General features: G+C 49.8%; 1 long non-coding RNA gene across 2 annotated transcripts; it reads left to right on the top strand.

Annotated features, from left to right (window-relative positions):
* Positions 1-277: 277 nt before the first annotated feature.
* Positions 278-22,751, top strand: LOC108544955 (uncharacterized). Of its 2 annotated transcripts, XR_001889986.1 has the most exons (6): positions 278-419; positions 1,647-1,769; positions 13,158-13,203; positions 17,694-17,922; positions 21,757-21,892; positions 22,239-22,751. It is a non-coding gene; the product is annotated as an uncharacterized LOC108544955 (long non-coding RNA). The 2 variants fall into 2 exon arrangements; XR_001889987.1 differs by lacking the exons at positions 278-419; positions 1,647-1,769 and adding an exon at positions 12,629-12,710.
* The last annotated feature ends 36 nt before the right edge of the window (positions 22,752-22,787 follow it).

The following is a 22,787-nucleotide window of genomic DNA, read 5'->3' on the forward strand; positions in this document are numbered from 1 at the left end:
TTAGATAGGAAGCTCTTTCTAGCACCACCAGAAACATTTTGACTCAAGGTTAACATACTCAGTGGATAGGTTTTACTCAAGACTATCCCTGGGGACAATCATGTTAGAGCAGGCAGTGACTGACAACAGGTAAACATGAGCCAAGGAACTACTTCATTGTGTTTAGGAGTTGGCATTTCTTTAGGTCTTATCCAAAGCACTGTTATCCACATTATTTAAATATAAAGCTAACTATTAACGCTAACTCATGTTTTCTCCATTATTTTAACAGGGTTTTATTTATAGGAAATCATAATGAAGTGAGAATTGTCTCTATTCTTAATAAGAGATAATGTGCCCATTAATCACAAATATATATATACCAGAAACAGGAAGAAGCATGAACATGTCATCTCTGAGTGCAGTCCTCAGTCCTAGAGGTACAGGAAGGGAGTGGGAGGTAGGATAAGAGTCTGTTTTCCAGAAAGCTTGAGTCCAGGAGGAGCACAGTGTCTGGAAGCCAGGGCCCTAAACAAAGCCCTCCTTCTCACCATATCTTCTTCTGTTAAATGACCCACTCAGGCAGCACTTTAACTGGAATCATCAAAGGCTCTGCCTTGCCAGAAACCACCCAACCCAACCCTGCATACAGAGCTCCTCCCAGGGCAGCACTGGTCTCTGCTCCAGTGCCTAGAGGTGAAGAGCTATCTGGCATCTGTCAGCTTTCCATGGGCAACTTGTGAGCAAGGCAGGCTTCTCAGGGCTTCATGGATTTTCTCAAAGGCCCTAGGGCTCTTCTTGCATTTCCTCCAATCAGGACCCAATTCCTAGTTTTCAAGGAAATGAAGCAAGGCTGCAAGCTCTGCAATCTCCTGGGGTCTTCTGACTTGGCAGAGCAAAATGTACCAACACCTGCTGCAGCTGCAAGCCCCTTCCTATTTTTCGTCATCTCCCTCCTCCAGCATATTTCTAGTCCTTAGAAAGCGTGCAATGGGGCCCCTGAATTCCCTTTGGCTTTTAACAAAGAGGCTGTATTTTAATTTACAGAGTCAATGTGAGGAGTGGCAAGGTGAAAGCAGAACATGTGGTTTGTCAGTCATTGCTTTAGAGCAGGAAAGTCCCACCCCACGTGTTGCACAGGAGGCAATGGAAGCTCAGAAAAGAGGAGGGGCTCCCCCAAGGTCACACAGCAAGTCTCTTTTCCTTGCTCTAATAAGCTTTTCTTTCCACAATATTGTATTAAGTGCTAAACTGTAGGCCACCCCTAAATAAGAAGAACTAGAGAGCCAATCTCAAAGTCTGCATCTCAGCCATAGAACCCTCTGTGTTACGAGGCCCTAGGGAAATGCAACCCCCCAAGTTTGAAGTGAGGAGGCTTCCTCTTGAAAAATCGGTTAAAATGCCCTCCTTTATGCACATGCCAACTTTGACTTCAAAAAGACTTTATTCCCAAGGATAAACAACCCTATGTTTGTGTAATATAATTAAGTGAAGGCATCTATAAATGTCATACTAGCTTGTGCCCATTTCAAATTGTTATGCATCAACAGAACTTAACGAGATAGCCAAGCCTTCTCCTTGCTGTGAGACTGAGATAAGCCACGGCACTGTGGGCCCTTTAATAGATTGCCAAAATAAAGCATTTTCTATGCAAATTATTCTTGCAGTGGGACAGCTAATCGCTTGCCAAGAGCCCGCCCACTACCTCTCTGCAATTAGTCGTGAAGTTGAAGGAGCTCCAAACTCCGCAGGCGCACTCAGGGCCTCCTGCTCCTATGGCTTGTTTTCAGGTTAGCAGAAACTTTCTTTCCTCTGGTGGTAGGGCCTGGTTGCCCTGGCACAGAGACAGTTGGGTAAAGGGAGTGAGGGAGTGGGCAGCAGATAGACAACTAAAGGTAAAGCGGGGAGGCCATTGCAATGGCCCAGCACCTAACTCATGTGCATAATGTGCACTTGGCAGCGGCTATACCCTAGGCTGCACTTTGCTCATCTATAAAGCTGGTGTGGACACTGGTCTGAAGGTCCCAATCATCTGGTGTTTTGAGAACAGGTGACAAAGGGAGTTGGGAGCAAGCTTAGCCCTCTCAAGGAAGAAACTCAAGGAAGAACCCACTCTGAGCTCATAGGAAACCAGAGACTTAAGGTCAGAATAGGAATTTGGAGTCAGAAAAATCTGCAGGGTCCTAGCCTGCCACCACTCCCATCCTGGCAACTGTTGTCATACGCACAGGAAGTCTCTATGGTAGTCAAAGGAGAGTCTCAGATAATTGAACCAATGATTAGAGCACTCCCTCACTCTCACACAAACCAACCGGCTCTCGAGTTTTCTTTCTGCCTCTCTCCCAAGTATGTCTCTGAGTCTCTTAGTGTCTCTCTCTCCACGTCTGTTCTGTTAGTGCCTTTCACACCCTCCCACCTATAGCTGGCTGTGGAAGCAACTCCAAAGGTGGGCTAGCACCCAGTGGCCTCCTGAACCATGACCAGAGCAGATTTGATCTAAGAAAGGAAGACTAGGGTATCTTGCTCTTGTCCCAGCTTATGCAGGGCAATATCCATGATCTGGGCTCACACATGCACCCCTCAGAGAGTTGGGGTCAGGACTCTAGCCTGGACGAGAGCACCTTCGGCCTCCATTTCCAGAATTTGGTGAGATGGGCCAAACCCATGTTGTCCAAAGGAGCAGACTTGCTCAGGGAGGTATCAGGGAGCCCCACGAGAGCCAAAGTCACATGTGTGAACATATGTGGTTGGGGAGGAAGGGCGTAGTTTTGGTGTCTGGGCAGCTTTAGAAGCTAACTGCTCATGTGGTAGGTAAGGGCCTGGGCTAATCCATGGGTTCTTAGGTCAGTGGTTTTCTTACTTAACAGAAGGCTATTTTCCTCATTAGAATCCCGTGAACACATCAATATGGAAGCTATTTAACCTAGAAGACGGATGGATAATAGTTTTTTGCCTTTGATATTCTTTGACAGCCTTTTGATACACTGAGAGCCCCAGGGAGGGCACAGATGAAAGGGTCATTTGGTTGAGACTGCAGCATCAGCTCTGCTCCTCACCATGCTGATTGCTGGTGACTCCGACAATTCACACCAGTCAATCCACTCGGCTGCGCTTCCCCTGAGGCCTAGGCAGTTCTAGAAGTGCCCGGTAATCCTCCCATGCAGATGCTGGTGCACTGAAAAACTCTTGTTGCTAAAGAAGTAAATGACCCGGGAGGAGCATCCCATTGAGCCGTTGCTGCTGATTCACAGTGGAGACAAAGGAACTGATCACATTAGCTGGCCATCTTGGGATGTGGCCCAGGAGGCAGGAAGAGCTTCAGTAGCTCTAGCCCTTCACTCTGGTCTCACTCAGAATCACACCTGGTCCTTGCCTGGAAGACCAGGGCTGATAACTTCATCCTAACTTGCTTTGGGGTTCAAGGCTCTGCCCAATCACCTGCCCAGGACAACATCATCCTAAGCTTAGAGTCATCCTTTGTTTAGACCAATTTTGCCCCCACTAACCCCCCATGGCCCTTGTGGCTGAGGTCCTGTCACCTGCTGATACCCAGAGTTCCTGTACCTGTCTGTGTTCCAGGAAGAGCATGGCTCTTGAATTCCTCTCACCAAGCTCCACTGTGTTGGATGAGGGGCACTGAGGCTGGGTGCGTTATGCCTGGTGTTTGCCCCTTACCTTGTGGCCTCTTTGTTCCTATTGCTTGACTGGCTCCCATGCAACACCTGAGAGAAGGTGGGGTGCAGTCAGGATGGGGGACTCTTCCTACCCACCTCATCTAAGCTAACTCCAAGTCCAGATCCCAGCAAAGCTCTCCTACCTCAGTGAACCAGTCCTGCTCATTCACATGCAGAGACATGACCAAGCTGGTCCCCAAGGGTTTGCAGCTGGAACATGTGGGGCTGGGTTGGGAGAAGGCAGAGCTGTGGGATTCTCAGCTCTACCTGAGAGGGCAGGCCAGGAAGGGTGCAGTGATAAAGAGTGGGCCAGTAGGGTGAAGTGAGAGAAGACGGGGCAGGACGAGAATGTAGGGGACCGAAGAAACACTTAGAAAACCTGACCCCATGCTTTGAGCCCTAGTAAGACAATAAAATCCCCTCCACCTTCTTTTTCCCTAACTTCCTCTTCTTGCTTCTCCTCCCTTCCCCATCCATTTGCTAAGGGGTTGTGCTGAGACTCAGCTTTGCTGTGGGTCTCACGGTATCTAGGGGCTAGCCTGGGAGCCCACCTCCCATGTGGAACATTGCTTCTATCAAACATGCATCTGGAAGGCTCACAACTGTAATCCCAACACTTTGGGAAGCCAAGGCAGGAGGATCACTCGAGGCCAGGGTTTGAGACAGCCTGGGTAACATAGTGAGACCCCATCTCTACAAAAAAATTCTTTTAAAATTAGCCAGACATGGTGGCATGCACCTGTAGTCCCAGCTACTTGGGAGGCTAAGGTGGGAGGATCAATTGAGCTCAGGAGTTCAAGGCTGCAGTGAGCTATGATCACACCACTGCACTCCAGCCTAGGTGGCAGAGCAAGACACTGATTCAAAAAAATAGAAAATGCATTCTAACTCCCTGTGGATTTCTGGAGCCCAAGTCCTGTATAGCCAGAGCTTGTCTACACTGTTTGACATGCACAACCTTGTTCCACACTGGGCAGGACCCCCATGGGCACGACCATAGCAGCCGGGATCCCTGTCTCTTTGCTGGCCAGCTCCAGGGTTCCCAGAGTACCTTGTGCTCAGGGCACATACTAGCAGCTGAGGGAAGTGACCCTACACCGCAAGACCCAGGAATTTGTATATTTAATTCCCCCTCGCCTGGGTAATTCTAAGGCACAACCAAGGGTGGGAACCCTGATCTTCATAACTGCATCTCGAACTTCAGTGGGCCCTTATCAGAGTCATCTAGGGCACTCAGTACAACATAGACTCCTAGAACCCATTTCCAGAGATTCAGATTCATGGAGTCTGAAGTGGGCCTGAGCATTTGTGTTTCTAACAAGCTCCCAGGTGCTGGATGCTGCAAGTCCATGGATCACACTTACAGTAACAACCTAAGTTACACTGGTCTGATCCAACCTCCCATTTTCCTGAGAGAAAGACTGAACTGAGAGCAAAGCAGGGCAGGGGATACCAGCCGCCCACCCAAACGCCCAAACCTTTGAGGGCTCAGGTTCCCACTTTAGGAGGACAACAAAACTCAGGCCAAACCCAAGCTGGCCTTGTTGGTGCAAGTTGGGCCTCTGGCCTGGCCCAGATGGCTGGTCCATCAAGAGTGTTAGCCACTGCCATTGGCTGGTCCCTCACTGACAGCAGAAACTTGGCCAATGGCAATCAATCAGGGGGCCCGCGCTGCCTTAAATACCAGCAGAGCAAACAGCCTCAGACAAAGCTGCACCATATATCAATTACCAAGAGGCTGCGTGCTCCTCTGGGCAGAGGGAGCCGAAGCGAGCGGCCAGGGCTGCTGCCCCAGCTGATAAGGGCCCGCATTGTTCGGGGACAGCTGGCAGCCCGATAAGGGCCTGCTCGCCCGAGATAATGGCAGTGGGCAGGCGCCTCGCGGCAGTTTAGAATTTCTTGGGTCTCCAAGAAAGGTTCTATTAAGCCCACTGACCCCAATTGAATATTAATTAGCTAATTAACGGATTTATTGTTCCACGCCATTTCTGGAGAGGCCATTTTTTTTCGAGTGCCATTATTTTTGTAAATGATTTTTCGCATTGTGCATAATTGAATCTTTGCAGCTGCCAGCATCTTCTGCATGATTTGGCAAAAAAAAGGAAGCAGAAGCACTTAGGGCTTTTTCCCCCCACCCTCCCTCTGAACAAATGTTTTCAGCCCCTCCTGCTGATGCTGGAGCGAGGGGGAAGTAGGGGGGCTGTCTCTGTTTCACAGGTTTGTTTTTTAAGCCTAACTGCAACGTCTGCACTGCTTTTTCCTTCCTTTTGTGGGCAGCTGAGGGCCAAGGCACTCCGTGCTGTCCCCACCAGCCCTTTGTCTGGCTGTCTTCAAAGTACTCAGACTTAGCTTTTCTCAGTCCAAACTTCTTAAGGCATTGTGCTTTCTATTAGGGAGAACACAGAGGGAACAAGGCCCAACCTTGTCCCACCTCGAGCTCCTGGTGGAGAGAGGCCAGCCAGCCCTGAACTGCCAGGGGAGGAGCTCTGGCCAGCTGAGGAGCACTCCTGGTGGGCTATGCCTGGGTTCCTGCCCCTATCTATCCCACCCTTGCCTTTCCTAGCTGGAGCCCACCCTGGGTCTGGTTGCTCTGGGGGAACAGAGCCCCCATCTCAGAGCCTCTCTGCTGCTCTTTAATAAGTCTTTGCTCCAAATTCCACGCCAGGGTTACTTGACTCCCTGGAGCTGGCATCTGCCCATAATAAGTTGAACCAGACAGTCCCACAGGCAAATGGCTGATTGAATCAAACCCATTCCTCTGCAGAGGGTCTAGAAGAGGGAGGGTATGTGTGCTGGGATGGGGCTGGCGTGGGTGACATAGCAATATTGTCAGCCGCATTGGGGAGACCTGTTGGACCTCATAGACCCTTCTTCAGCATCATTAATGAAGCCAGGGGCAGGCAGGAATATTAGTCAGGGCCCCTCTGTGGGCAGGTCTAAGGAAGGCTCATGCCCAGGACCTGCCCCTGGCCCCCAGGGGCTGCAGAACTTTATTGGGATTTTTTATTAAGCTGCCTCTTCCTGCTCTCATCTCTGTCCCTATCCTGCTGTTCGTGCTCAAAAAGAGGAATTCTGAGGGCGTTTGTGAGCAGGGAGATGAGTCAGGAAGGAGTTCTTGAGTCTTCCTCTACAGGCACTGGCTGGGACCACCCATTTCCTTTCCTCTGGAATAGAATCCAGCAGGCAGACAGACTGTCCTGGGAATCTCCTCCAGGTGCAGAAGTTGTGGAAGACACTATATGAGATAATCCATATGTTAATTAGCCAGATTTAGTCACTCCACGATGTATATATACTTCAAAACATCATGCTGTGCATAGTAAATACATACTTTTTTTTCTGTCAATTAAAGAAAAGTTGTAGAAGGGACCCCAAAAGTCTAAGAACTGAAGGTGGCCCTTAGAGTTGGGGAGGGGAGTCATTCAGCCTCTGAACACCTCCAGGGCGGGAAGCTCACTACCATCAAAGCTTTCATATGGAGAAGGGTCGTACTTACACAAAGTCCATATGCTCCTCCCTATATCCCACCCATACAGTCTCCCTCTGCTCATGACACCCATTCAGCTAATAATAGAAACAACCGTAATCTAACCGTAATATCTAACACGAAGTGAAGAACTACTATGTGCCAGATGCTGTTCTAGGTACTTTCATGTATTACCTCATTTAGTCTTCCTCATGTCTCTGTGGGATTTTTTTTTTTTTTTGAGACAGAGTCTCGCTCTGTTGCCCAGGCTGGAGTGCAGTGGCACAATCTCGGCTCACTGCAAGCTCTGCCTGCCGGGTTCATGTCATTCTCCTGCCTCAGCCTCCCTAGTAGCTGGGACTACAGGCGCCCACCACCACGCCTGGCTAATTTTTTCTTTTTTCTTTTTTTTTTAGTAGAGATGGGGTTTCACTGTCTTAGCCAGGATGGTCTCTATCTCCTGACCTCGTGATCTACCCACCTCCACCTCCCAAAGTGCTGGGATTACAGGCGTGAGCCGCCGTGCCCAGCCAGTAGGTGGGATTCTGAGGCAGAGAGATGTGAAGTAACCTATGCAAGGTCACTGATGAAAGTAACAGTGCCAGACACCAACCCAACGTTGCTGGATACCAGTGCCCCCACATTTGACCTCTCTGCTCCACAGTCTGGAAAGCCATGACTCTAAGACTGCTCTGCTGCAGGGAAGACAAGCTAAGGTGCTGTAGGTGCGCCTCATCTGACAGGGTCTCCCTTGCCTTTGTTGCCTTAGGCCCTCTTCCTGAAGCCCAAAGTCCACAGGCGGTCTGGCCGGAAGAGAGCCTGTTCCTTTCCATGTTCTAGACACCATACTCTGTTAATGCAGTCTGGGTTGGTGATAAAGCTCTTGGTGAGGGGTTGCACTCCTCTATAGCCCCCCTTACCCTCCGAGGTTCAGACTTACTGTTTTGAAAAGGAGTCCCCCAAACCACCTTCTCTAGTCCTCAGAATTTTGGCAGAATTTGGTCTGATCCTCCCCAAGTAGGTTTTCCTACACCTCCAGAATCTGCCAGAGACTCTTTCTTTAATCCCAGTGAGCTGACAGCTGGAGCCCTCCTCTGGGAGTTACTAAGAGAGGGAGGCCTCAAGTTAGAGGCTGGAGAGACTGCACAGACCTGGTTCTTCCCTTCTATGAAGGTGACCCATCAGGACACTGGCACCTCCTGCTGGCTGCCCTGGGGGCTGCAAGCCACCCTTTGGGTGTTTGGGAGACATTCCTTCCAGTTTCCTATTTTGCAAAGAGGACTGGGGCTCAGCGACGGGAAGAGAACTGCCCAAGTTCACCCAGTCACACTAAGGGGGCCAGACCATACCCTGTTCTCCTCTGTCCCCAGGGAAGAGCCAGGTGAGTGTCTGATCAGGGATCCAGGAAGCCAACAGTCATACTTGGCTCAGAGGACTAATGTAATCCCTCTCAGAGCCTGATTCTCTGGAGGGGACACCTATTGGCCTACTGGCCACCCCAGTCAGGGTGCCTGAAGTCCTGCAGTCCTTGCATGGCTAAATCCTGGGAGTCAGTATTGCTTAAACCCCATCCCCCTGCCTCTTGGATATTCCTAACTCAATATTCTCAAGGCTCTCAACAGGAATCCTTTCATCAGACAAGACAACCCAGGCTCCAGCAAGCAAATTTCTGTCTGTCTGGGAATGCCACCACTGACAGGACTTATGGGACCTGGGCAGAAGTCCCCAATCCGTGGGTAACCACTCATAGGCTCAGCAACCTTGGGCAAGTCACATCTTTATGACCATCAATTCCTTAACTGTAGAGTGGTATTAATAATAATGCTAGTACTCTTTCCATGAAACATATATATATATATGTATATACAGTCTCTATATCTCTCTCTCTCTATATATATATATAGAGAGAGAGAGAGAGATCCCTCTATATACAGTTCTATATATAGAGAGAGATCAAAACCTGAATCTTAAAGGAAATATTGTTAGATATCATGTATCTATGAGGCTCTGGCTCTGTTGCCCAGGCTGGAATGCAGGGGCAGAATCATAGCTCACTGCAGCTTTAAACTCCCAGGCTCAAGCAATCCTCCTGCCTCCACCTCCAGAGTAGCTGGGACTACAGGAGCCCACAACAACACACTTGGTTACTTCTTTTGATTTTTTGTAGAGACAAATTCTCGCTGTGTTGCCCAGGCTGATCTTGAACTCCTGAGTTCAATTGATCCTCCTGCTTCAGCCTCCCAAAGTGTTGGGATTACAGGTGTAAGCCACCATACTCAGCCTGAAAAGATATATTATGAACTGGCAGGATGGAGGTTACATTTGGTAACCTGAAAGGAGGCACTGAGGACTTGGGGGATATATTATAAACTGGAATACATTGATGCATATGAACTTTTATTTTCTTTATTTCTTCTAAAAAAAATGGGATACATGTGCAGAACATACAGGTTTGTCACACAGGCATACGTGTGCCATGGTGGTTTGCTGCACCTATTGACACATCTGCTAAGTTCCCCCACTTAATCTCCAACCCCCAGTAGGCCTTGGTGTGTGTTGTTCCCCTCTCGGTGTCCATGTGTCTTCATCCTCATTGTTCAACTCCCAGTTATGAGTGAGATGCATGTGAACTTTTAAGACAAAACCTGAATCTTAAAAATCCTCTTGTAATATGGCAGACCACACTCCAAGGCTCCCTGATACCTCTGATCATTGGGACCCTTCAGAGGAAAATTGTGAGACTCACATAGGAAATCACTGGTGCACAATGTCGGGGTCTCCCAATGGGATAACTAATAATAGTAGAATTTTGGGCTCCAGACAGACGGGTTGGGGGATATTCTGGGGTCTACGGGAGCCCTGCCAGATCACAGAAATGCTTCCATTTTTTCTGGAGGTAGGACCAGCTGCAAGCATCCAAGTACCAGGGGACTCATGTCTTTTCTAAGAAAAGAGAGTGGGGTGAGTAGCTTCAGGCTTGCTCTAGCAAAGGCCCTGTGGCAGGCTCTTCAATGAACCCAACTGTCTTACACAGGATAACTCGGATTTTACTTCAGGAAAAATAACTTAGCTACACAGAGCTTGAGGAGCAGGGAAAGGTGGATGGAGATGGGGATGGTCAGAGGAAGACAGGGGCAAAAATGGAGAGGGAGGGAGAGAGAGAATGACAAGGAGGACACAGGGAAAGAGTCACAGAGGAGAGACAGAGAATATTGCCAGGAAAAGGGCTTTTCAATGGGCAAGGCTGGACATCAAAACCACCAGCATAGGGCATCAGAGTCCCTTTCATGTGTCATCCAAGGCAGGGGAGGGAAGGGAGGACAGCTTTGATGGTTCTTGCAGTCCCAACTAGGCCAGAGCAGGCTGTACTGCACATGCTACCTTCAGGACCTGCTTCTAAGAGCCTCTCATGGCTGCTGCTTCAGTCCTAGAGAAAGAGGGCTTCCAGTTTTTGCCTGCCTGCCAGTTGGAGCACTGCCTTGGGGCCTCAGCTAGGCTCTGGTCCCAGTTACCATTTCCATATTCACAGTCCCTCTCCTCAAGCAATAGGGTGAGTAGGGAATGAGAATACAAGGGTGGGTGGGAAGGAAAACAGTGCTTGGTGTGGAGAGGACAGCCACTACTAATCTGCAGCACAAGGCCCTCCCTTCTGGCCCTCAGGTGAGACAAGTACATGATCTGCTAATATTCTTTTGAGAGGAAAATCAGAATATTGGCTATTAAACTCTCAAAGGCAGGACCAGGCCCCCATCAGAAGTCAAAGGAAAAGGTCCTGCCCCTTTCTCTGAGTGCCACCATACCTATTTTCCCCAGGTCTAATATATGCTCAACTCCAGTGAATGGAGGCATAAGCAGTTCTAATGAAGGCTTCAACTAGGCACCCGTAAAATCCATACAGGAAGTTGGAAAGACCAGGGCATGAGTTTATACAGCCAAAAAGTTCCCTCGTACCGCAACAAGGCTTCCGCAACTTTACCTTTGGAGTCCTTTGTAGGGTGTATTAGTAAAGATGCTCTGAGCTGCAAGTAACAGAAACCCCTGATTCAAAGGGACTTAAACAATAGAGTCATCTGGAGGTAGGGTGGGCCCCAAGTGTATACCACCAGCAGCTTAATGAAGCCACTGAGGACATAGATTTTTCCTTCCTCCATTCTGCCTTCCTTGGTGCCATCTTCATCCTAAGACTGGTTTCCTTCATGGTCATAAGATGGCTAGCAGTGACAAACAGAACCACCTGTTTCCTTATTCACATATACAAAGAGAGGAAACCTCTCATCCTGTCATGGGATATGAGTCCTTAGTCTGACAAGAACAATTTGGATACCTACACACCCTAGACCATTAATAGGTTCCAGGTACACTCCTTTGTTTTAGACTTATCATCTGTGGAGTGGAGCTTCAAAGTCCCCTGAATATCCACCACAGAGGGTGTCTCAGGTAGATGGTCTCTTGTTCCTGTGAGTGAGGAAGATGCTCATGCTTTGGCTCTAGTTTGACCTCTAACCAGAAATGGATGCGTTGCTTCCTCCTGGATTTACCTAACAGACATTCACAAAATTCACAAAATTCAAAGCTGATTATTACCAGAGGAATACATATTCCTCCTGGTTACCTGATTTTAATTTCTCTCCAATAATTATTACCTGTAATTATTATACTAAAGTAAGTGTTTCCCTCATTTCTGAACCTGTTTTTATTGTAGAGAGAACTTCCACTAACAGAAAATGCCCCATATGAGCCATTTGGGATATTGGCATTATTCTCAGTTCATTTCTCAATGAGCCCCAAATACCCTGGTGGTGGGGGGCTGAGGAGGTAACCACAGTTCACTTCATCTCATAAGAAATTATTTGCCCAATGTGAACACCTTTCCTTTGGCCATTTTATTCTCTGTGCTTGAAGATGCCTTGGGAGCAAAGAGTGGATAAAACTCAAAGCAGGCCTAGGACGCAATGACTGGATGGAAGCCCTTGCCTTCTCTATCCCCAAGAGAGTTCTAGTACTTATTGAATGGAGAGAAAAACAAAAAAGTCCAGCAAAGGCTCATGAAGAGCAAGTCATGAAAAACTCATTCCTCATCTGTGCAATAGAAGAAGCTGCAGGTGTCCTCACCCCTGCTGTCTGCTCTGTCCCCTTTCCTGGTGTCTGCTCCCAGGCTGGAGTGCAGTGGTGTGATCATGGCTTACTGCAGACTTGACCTCCTGGGCTCAAGACCTCCTACCTTAGCCTCCCAAGTAGCTAGGTGCACACCATCATACCCAGCTAATTTTTAAAATTATTTTTGTAGAGACAGACTCTTGCTATGTTGCTCAGGTTTGAACTCCTGGACTCAAGCAATCCTCCCACCATAGACTCTCAAAGTGTTGGGATTACAGGTGTAAGCCACTACTTCCTGTCATGATTCACTCTTTATATCACTGCAGAGTGATTTCCCAAAAAGTTCAGACCTGATTGTGCCTTTGTTCCACTTAAAAAGTTTTGACATTTCCTGGTTGCCTCGAGGGTAAAGGTCCATCTCCCTGGCCTGGCATGAGAGCCCCTGCCAACAGGCTTGCTGCTTTCCTCCAAGGCCTCTGCGTTCTGCGTTGCAGGTACATTGAGTGCTGGGTCACCCTCCAACTAAGCCCCACTGTCTCCCACTTCTGTGCCTTTACCGGCTGCCGGGCATATTCATCATCCCATGTTTGATAGTTCAAGCGTCCTTTCCTCTGATACTTTCCCTTCTCCCAGGAAAAGTTAGTCACCTTCTCTTCCTTCTTTCTGAAGCCTCTGTTCAGAGCTCTGACATGATGCCAATCACACTGAGTTATGACTTTTTAACAGGATGGCTCCTGACTCCCCTCCTTTCTGTGAGATTTCTTGAGGGCAGGGGCTTTGCTTCATTTGTCTTTTCACCTTTCTTGCCTGATACTGCATTACACACTCGACATACCTTGGATAGACAGAAATCTGGATGGAAGGAAGAATGGCAAGAAGGATGGATGGATGGATAGGTTGATGGATGAATTAAATCAACATCACTTTTTTTTTCTGCCTAGGTCACTAGACTGCTCTCAGGCATGCTTTTCAGTGTCTGGATTCTTGGTAAGTTCCTTCATAACCTCATCCACACCTGTGACTGAAAACTGCATCTGACATGATACTACTCAGCTGTTTGAAGAATCAACCCCCAAAGAGCACCAAATAATGGTAGTCTGATAGGAAGTACTGCATGACCAGCCAGCCACAGGGCTTTGCCCCAGGCCATATCATGCTCAATTTTTAGCCAAGAGAGTGGTCACCTCCACTTGCAAAGAGCATTATTACCCCTTGGCAGAGGGGCATTTCAAAACATCACACCATTGTGCTACACTCTGACACCTTCTGAAGCTTTCTGGTCTATTGGGCCTCAAAGTCCTCCCCAATAAACAGTGCTCCTTAACCCCAGTTCTATACCCCCTGCCCCAGGACACAGACCATCCAATATCTCCATCAACTGTACTCCCTTTACCCGTAGACCACTTCACTACTTCCAATAAGGCCCCTCGCCTCCCGGCACGTCTGACTGTGTGCTCCTCCCTGAGCCTCCCTAGCACTGCTAGGTCTTACATTTGCTTTTGTCTCAGCCTGAAGTGTCCTTTCTCCATATCTCCACACAGATAAATCCTAGCCCCAGCTCAAATAAGCCAGTTCTGCTCCCTGGGCCCCAGCCTGAGCCACCAAAAGCATTCTTCCTTGATACTCCTGCTTCATAGCAGGTCACTGTGCCCTTATGGAGGTAGGGCTTTAATAAGTGATACCCAATAAGGTTACCTATGGTACCTACAGGAAAATACATTTTGCAAGTGTCCGTAAGATTCACAACTTAGAAAACAGTGGACATGTGTGCTATGCCTGACTCACAACTTGAACTCTCTATTGCCTAGTACATAAAGGCTTAAACTCTTCTGCTCAGCTTCCAATTTCCTGTCCCCCACTTCCATTCTAGACACATTCCACTTCCCAGTGTCCCTTCTTCTATGTTGACGAGTCAAGATTACAGGCTTCCCTCTGTACCTGTAAGGTCTTTCCTCATATTTCTAGCTAGTCTTTCTGTAAGAAGCAGCTCAGTACTTGCCTCTTCTCAGATATTTTCTGCCACATGGGCCATCTCCTCTTCAGAATTCTCACAACACAATATCTATTCATCCACTCTCACCATGTATTGCTTCTATTAGTGGTCTACACCTAAGGTACGGAGCAGGCACTGTGTCCCAAGAGGAAGAGAGCTGATTCCTCTTCTGTCCTCTGCATGATCTAACTACATTACAATATATTTTATATCCTTCCCTGTAAGCTGGGACTATTAACCTGTGTACTCCCAGGGAGGCTGGGAGACAAAATATAGCAATGGGGGTTATAGGGCTTTAATAAGCAGAAACATTTCTATAATGGGTTGTTGTCTTTCACCCCACTGCGGGGGGGTAAGTTCCTAGAGGGTAGAAACCTGAGACCGCTAATATAAAAACGTAGATTGCCCACTAAAAGCAAGGGGCCCTTGATATTGTGCCTCTAAGGTCTCTTCAGGCCCAAGGGCATTATTTTGCTGGACAAAGGGCTACTGGTCAGTGGTAGGGAAAGGTAGAAGTGTGCATTCTAACAGGGAATAAAGACAACCAGAAGTATAATGGGGATCTGGTCCTCACCCAGATGGGATCAGGAGCCCAGAATCTGCATCTATCTTGGGACTCTGGAACCTGTGCCCCTTCCTTTACATGAAGTCTTTTTCCTGGCCTAAATGTTTATCTGCAAAAATCAGAAAGCAAAACTTGAAAGGTATACAAGACTAGGAGAGTGTCTGAAGGGGAGTGAGGAATATGGTGTCCCATTCTTCAAAGCACCGCTGGTGTTGAGGGTCACCAGAGACAAACTCGGTGGTGGAAGGCAGAGTCTATTCCTTCTTAGCCCTGGGCTCACACTGGGAATGCCTTGGGGGTCCCCAACAAAATAGATCATGCAACTTTTTTGCTTTATATTCCCCCTTCGACAAAGCTTGGTTGTGAGCTAAATATTGTGGTCCATCTACTGCACACCACCAATCTACAGCCCTCTACCAAAGGCAGGGTTGGGAAGAAAGCATGCAGAAACAGTCCACACCAAATGTCCCATGGAATGGGACTCACCGTTTCCCAGAATGTGGGAGAGGGATGAACCTCAGAGATTATGTTGCACAGCCCCACACTGCATACAGAGAGAGCAGAGCGAGATGGAGTCCAGAGCCTCGGTTAGAGGCCCTACGCTAAAGAAAAAAGATGAGGGCATCCAACCCCATATGAGATTTAAAATAAAAATATCTAAACTGCAAAATAAAGTTACGTGTTTGAAATGAAACAAACCTTTATATAATATATATGTGACACACACATATATATGCTGAAATTTTTAAAGTGCTCCTTTTTTGATAGCCTGGGTTTTCATTTGGTTTTTCCACTTTGCTGGTCCCAGGCAGGGGGCAGAGGGGAACAAGACAAATGTCACAATAAAGGATAATGTCAGCATCATTTTCTGGAGTCAGAGGCACCTGGGCAGAGGCCCCCCTTTGAAGAGCTGAGCTGCTTCTGGAGTTAGTGAGTACTGGCTTTCCAGGGAAAGGCCACGCCATATTTGTTGGGGGTGCTTTCCACCGCCTCTTCCACTCTGTATGTGCTGATGAGCCCGAGGGGCTCCATCTTGGAAACTCCAGGACCACAAAGAGCTCCGGAGAGTCCTGAGACCCGGCCCGGTTCTCCTTCACGTAGGACATGCTCACATCTTGGACTTGGTGGGGAAGTTCTGCAGTTCTGCAGCCTGACAGCCCCAGAAGGGGTGGTGCCCACCATTCAAACCTGGTCTTCTCTTTCCCCTTCTCAACATTTCTCCATCTAACCCCCGCAACCTGCACCCATCCTGCCTCGTGCTGTTTCAGGCTCAGTCTTCCAGAATTTTCTGGGATGTCTGCCTGGAGGGAGAAAAGCCTCTGATGCTTCTCTTGCCTCCCTTCCCAGCCTGGGGGGGCTTCTTTGGGGAGCCACCGCTGGAGGTGGGCATAGGTGGGAGGACAAGAGCAGGCCCCTCTCAGGTGGGCAATGTTTTGTAATTAGCCTTAATGAGGAGGGAAGGGTAGTCTATTTCATTGCAGAGAAATGGGATTTTTAAATCATTTTAAGGGCCGCCTCAGCTCTAAAATGGCCTGTAGGGGGACCTCAGAGGGGCCAGTAATTAGCTCTCTTGACTCTAATGAAAGCAGAGGGGCAGGAGGAGGAGTCATCTAATAAGCACGGGGATTAGCTTCCAGAAAGGCCCTAAAAAAGAAAGCAGGTGTGGGAAAGGGTGAAGGACAGGCTTGGGCCAGCAGAGCCCCCGGCTGAGGGGCAGCAGCCCACGGGAACTCAGAGAATGGGGTCCCATGGAACCAGTGCCCACCCCAGCCCTACTTTGTGCAAAGTCACCCTCACTCCTTCACTGTGAGAGAGGCTAGGAATGGATGGTGGCCTGATGTGCCTGGACCAGGAGCAAGGGGCCCTACCGTCACCTTGACTGATTTCAGGAACCGATAGCCCTGAAAGCCCAGGTGAAGCAGGGAGGGGCGTCTCCAGGACCCAGACAAAACAACCGTTCCCTCAGGGGGTGCCTAATGGGCATGTCATTGGCAGCAGACAGGAGCCACCACACCTCGGCCTGTGATGCACAGCTAAGAGAAACCCACCTGCCTCGGCCCACCTCTGGACCCCAGGAGCCAGGAAGGTCCAACAGAGGCCCCAAAGCTGAGCCTCAGCTCCTCCCCCATCAGAACTAACCAGCAGGGCTGAAAGAGGCAAGGGCTGGAGAAAAGGAACAGGAGAGCTGGTCCTGCCAGTTCCCAGTGTCCTGCGGCCCTTAGGGCATTGCACATTCCTGCTTTTACAGTGAATTGTTTTTTCCCCAGAACACTACTATGCTGAGTTTGCAGAGAATCCTGCCTTCTTAATGCATATGCTATACAGGGCAGCCACTCCAAGTGTCCAGAACAATCCCTCTAGAATCCCCAGAAGCCATGGATCTAACCAATGTGTCCTAAGTTCATGGAATTATGGGGCAGGGAGATTGGTGGTCGAAGCCAAGAACCCAAACCCAATTTCTTGACATTTTAAGGAGTAATGTTTCTTATTAACTGGAAAACAAGGAAGAGAAGCACTGAGCAGGTGTCAGGGCTGAGTGGTTTCCTTTCCTCCACCCACTGTGTGCCCGAGGAGGATCCTTGGCTGGAACACAAGTCACAGGATGTAGGAGACAGAGCCCTGGGCCAGGCTGAGGGCCAGGAACCCAGGCTTCTAACCCAGGCTGGTTCCAGTGTGCCCCTGGCCATCACTTCATCTCTGGGCCCCCGTTTCCCCAAAGTGAGCCCATCGGATAAGATGGTCTCTAAGGGTGGTGGGCAAGAAACTCTCATCCCTGCCCACTCTCTCCAGCTTCTCCCTGCTGCCCGGCGCTGTCTTTAGCCTGTTATTGATCTTTTTATTTGTTTATTGTCTGTCTCCCTCACTAGACTGTAAACCACACAGAGAATGACCTTGTTCACTTGTGTTTCCATCCCGTAGCCTCCCTCCAGCACCGTGCCTGGCGTATAGCAGGCACCTGACTCATGTCTGTGACAGACTGACAGAGTAATGACGCACTGGGACCTGTCCCACTGATAAACCTTCAGTTCAGGCATGGGACAGGCTGCCTGCACTGCCTCTGCTCAGCATCTGGAATTGTTCATCCCACCCAGTGGCCAGCACAGGCCAGGCCCAGTGACATGCTCATGCAGGATGTGCAGTGAGGAACGTAAGTGTCCGAGGACCCTTCCCCACTGTGCACCAAGCCCTCGCTAGGGCATGCGTTGTAGAGAGAAAAGGGAATGCAGACTGGGAGAGGATCTGGGGGTTTAGTGAAGATAAAATCTACTTCTGGACTCCTAGATCCTTCCACTGCCCAGAGCGGCCTCTAGGTGGCAGTTTCACATGGACTCGAGTCAGACCAGGCCTGAATTCAAGTCCAGATGCTATTGAATATTATTTAACTAGAATGGTTCTTTGAGCCTCAGTTTCTTCAACTGTAAAATGGGGATGATTCAACTGTAAGACAGAGTTGCTGAGAGGCTTAAGCGGGTTGGGCATGTTTTTATGAAAGCCTGCCTTGTCTGGGCTGGATTTCCCCCATTGGTGCCAGCACGCAGTGCCCCTCTCCTGAGAGCTCTCAGATGCCCAGGAGTCGCCTGTGACACAGGACTCTGCTGCGGTGAGCCAGGCCTCAAACCAGCAGACCTAGTGCTGGTTGTATAAAGGAAGGTTCCCAGCAGCAGTTACATGTTCTGGTGTTCACCAGGAGCTGCTGCAGCTGTGAGCACCTCCCATGTGACGGCTCATCTACCACTGGGAGCAGCCTGTGGTGCAGGCACTATCATCAGTCCCCTTTAAAGATGAGGAAAGGCCTAATCTCTAAGATGAAAGCTAAGCAAGCTGCCCCGGGCTGTGCAGCTGCCAAGTGGAGAGCTAGGATCTGCACTCACATAATCTGGCTCCTGGGCCTGTGCATGTAACCATCATGCCACGCTGCCCTTTCCTCCGCACTGCTCTCACCTCACGCCTTCCCTGAAGTTAGAAACTTCTTCTGGGATGCTTTTCCCATTCCCTCCCCCTCTCTCCTTTCCTGCCCTCTGCCTCATTTCTTTCCATCTCCCCCTCTCTGTTTCCATCTCTCTTTCTCTCCCTCCACCGTACCACAACCTATTCGTTCTCATCTCTTCCTCTGTCCCTCTGTGTCTCAGTGCTCTGTCGCTGATCCCTGATCCCACCTAGTACCTGGCAGATGGGCCGGGGTCTCAGGGATCAGGGTGGCAGCCGGAGAAAGAGGGCCCAGGTAATCATGAGGACCTCTCTGGCCCCTTGTCAGGAGAGCCCTTCAGTTCCCCCAGTGCAGCAGGCATACCCATTAGAACAACAAATGTGGCCCAAGAACTGCCTCAGTTCCCTAGCACCTTTGAACTCTGGAAGACAAAACTGGACTTGCTGAAACTTCAGGAAACCCCAGAGCTGTCCCCTACCCCCACCCCAACAGGCTTCACTATGCTTCCAGAGCAGATCCAGGAGGTAAGAGTCTGCAAAGAAAGCCCCAGGCAGGAGCCCCTGAACCAGCTCCTCTCTGGAATGTGGTGTCCTGGAGAAGGCATGGGGACCACGGAGGCACAGACCCCAGCCCAGGTGCCACAGGCAGCCAATGGGCTCTGGAACCTCTGAGGGGCCCAGGCTTTCTTGGCAAAGGCAACAAGCTCTGCAAAACCCAGTGCCAGGGGGATAGTCCGGGGACCTGGCTGTTTGTCCTGGGCTCAGAGCACATAAGCTCAGACAGCTGGGGTCTAGGCAGCACCCACTGGAAGTCTTGAGTGTTGTGCAGCCTGGGCATCTGAAGAGAGGGAGAAACTGGTGTTTGGGGGAACCCTGGCACACAAGAGACTTTCCATCAACTCTCATGAAGGAGAAGGATGCTGCCCTAGAATAAAAATCCTGGCCATGAATGGTCTCTGACAGCTTTAAGGGAAAGAGCAATTGTCTCCTTGTAGAGATGAGATCTCCCAGGCAGGAATGTCATGTGGATTGTGCCTGTGGCCTCCGCATGTCTCATGAGGTGGGGGAAGGTTTCTGGGAGCAGGCCCAGGAGGAGACAGGATTCATAGGAGATTTCATAATGAGCTCTGCAGCAGTGTTAAGATTGGAATCAAACTTCTTTCCAAACATGGGCTGCGCAGTCCAGCTTCAGGCCAAGGAGTGGGAGCATAAGCAGGTGCCATATTTCCTGGGTTCAGGCCCCCTGTTAGGGTATCTCTTCCCCAGGCCACCAAGGAAGGCAGGGAGAGGGGATGAGGTCCCAAGATCTGGCTGGAGGAAAGGGAGATTTGTGCACAGCTATGGTTCAATGCTGGCCCACATTCCCCACCGCCCACATGCCCCAGGCTGAGATGCGAGCTGCTGCAGCCTCTAACAGTTCACACTCAGCTGTCCCTCCCTGCACCAATCATCTGTGGTGGGTGTAACCCCCAAGGAGAGCCAAGTCCACACAATTCATGGCCTACACTTAACCAAGTTTCTCCTTTTCAGTGATGGGGGAGAAATTCAGGCTTCTCCTGTGTCACCCTTGGGTGTTCCAGGGTGTTGTGAATTCTCTCCAGGTGCATAATCCCCGACCTTGGTAGCCATTCCCGCTATCCCAGTTGCTCTGTTACAGAATGAACTTGGTCTCTCTCTGCTTCCTCCCTACCCTCTTATCAGTTTCACACTTGCTAAGATGAGGCCCATGTGGCCTCTTCTTTGGGATATCTGTGGACTGATACTGGACTTTCTGGGTGAGGGTCTCCTACTGAGGATCTCATGATGTCCACAGGGCTGACTGTAGCTCATGTAACCACAGCACTTCACAGTGTAGATCTGGGGCCCGTGGCTGACCTGGGAATCAGATCATCCCCATTTCCCAGATGAGACGGTGAGAGAGCAATAACTGGGTCCATGATGCCAGACTTGGCAAATTCCATACCATGTTGAGCTGGGGAAGTCTGTTGACAAGGTCTGGGGTGGGCAGGATGGGGCTGGGGTCTTCTTAGAAGGCCAGCTCTGTTCTTGGGGGCTTGCAAACCCCGCCTGCCTGAGTTTGACTCTATCTCATTGTGAGTGAATTAATTGTTGTGCAACCTAGAGTGGTGAGACAAGTTAATTACATAATTACTGCAAAATGACATGTTATTTCATGGCTGCAATATGGTAACTCTGTTGGAAACAATTGTAATTGCCCAGAAACTGCATTCGAGTGGCTCCGTTATCTCTCGATAACCATGTAATTAACTTGTGTTATAACTTTATCTACAGCAAACTCGAAGTAAGAGTTGGGGCCCTTGGGTTGGGCACAGCCATCCTAGACCTAAGGGTCCAGGGAGAGTCTGGCACTGGGGACTGTGCTACAATGCAGGAAAATCATTTGCTTTTTCATGTTGAGCAAGAAAATTCTTCATTGTAAACTCCAGCCCTCTGTGTCTCTCCTCACTCAAACTCCTTCACAATCCCATGTGCTCACATACAGACAGCTCCCAGTTTCACCATCTCCTTGAACCCATGGCTCACACAAACACCCACTGCAGCCAGATCCACTGGCCTTCGCCTCTCTTCTCGCACATACAGGGTGCAGCTCCTTCACAGAAACCGGATGCCCCCAAAGTTTAGAACTCCTGCCCCAGGATCCTCGACTCTAGCAATCCCTTTTCACAAACTGGGCCAATGACCACAAAACCACAACTTGGAGAGGTAGCCTCCTGCAAGCCCCCAGGAGGGCCCCACCATCTTTTCAGTTTCAAGTGGAGGAGTAGGCCTGGGGAGGGTGAGGTGGAAATCCAGCCTAGCCTAGCCCAGCCCAGCCCAGCCCATTCCCTACCCAGGAGCAGGCAGGGCTTGAGGCAGTAGTCTGGCTCCATGTGCCCTGGGCTCTGGGCTATGGCTAGGGTGAAAATAGCCCCTGGGAAGGAGGAGGGAGTGGCCTGATAGTGACGGAGCCTGTCTGTGCAGCTATTTCTGTCTAGGCTGGGGACTCAAGAAGCCTCTCTTTCTAATATTGCCCAGTGAGAAGGTACCTTTACAGTTCCAGACTTTGTGCTTGGCACTGTGGCTGCAGCCAAGACCAAGACAGCACCCCTGCTGCCTTGAGTGAATCTAGCTCAGCGGGGGAGGTGGAGAACGCCCTGATGTCTGCCTGTCTGCTGCAGCTCTGGCTGGAGGTGAGTGATGGGGCTTGCCCACCTCCACCTCTCCTGCCTGTCTCTGCCTACACACTTGTCTACTTGTGTGTCCATCCTTCCTGCCTGCAGCACATATCTGTCTGACCATATGTGCATTGACTTGTCCATCCATGACTCTCTTAAGTCATCACAAGTGGCCTTGTGTCCCCCAGAGGGAACTGGCCTGTCCCAGGTCTCTGCACAGCATTCTGTCCTCACAATGATGTGCTTTGTTTTCCTGGCTTTCCCCGCAACATGGCTTCCACTTTCCACCCCCACAGCAGGCTCCCCAAGGGCAGGGACAGTGTCTGATCTATGATTCATTCTCACATCTGATTTGCTCCAGGACACCCCCGGTTGCAGCATGGGATTGAGACATGGAGTTTGTGGAGGTTTGCTGACTGAATAAATGGATGCCTCCAGACTGCATGGGCTGAGTTGAAAGGAAACAGAATTTTTCTTGCTCACTCAGAAGAGCAGAAAGCTGGGCCCCAGCTGCTCGCAGAGACAACAAGTACTGTCCGTCACCCTAAAAGGGAAGAGAGGTTTCAGCACGGTGCTCCCATGGCAGAGGACACAAGATTTGTGGTCCTACTGGGGAAAAAGTCAGAGCTGGGTCTCCATCTGTGCCCTCAGTTGGGGGTCTCAACAGAGGGGATGGAACACAGGGTAGGGAAGGCTTCATCTTGCCCCTTTTCTTGGGGACCTACTCAGGGCCAGAGTGTGTGCTCTCCCAGAGGAAAGATGCCCCAGGTCTCACCTCTGGCTGGGGCTGGGGTCTCTGAGTTGTCTCGTTCCTCCCAGCTTCTTCCCCTAAAGCCAGCCTGTTGCTCCCCTGCCCAGCAACAGCACATGCCGGAGACCCCCACCCTGCTCTGTGCTCTGCCCTTGAGAG

This window comes from Rhinopithecus bieti, unplaced genomic scaffold (genome assembly GCF_001698545.2).
Source record: "Rhinopithecus bieti isolate Rb0 unplaced genomic scaffold, ASM169854v2 scaffold_28456, whole genome shotgun sequence".
Lineage (NCBI taxonomy): Eukaryota > Metazoa > Chordata > Mammalia > Primates > Cercopithecidae > Rhinopithecus > Rhinopithecus bieti.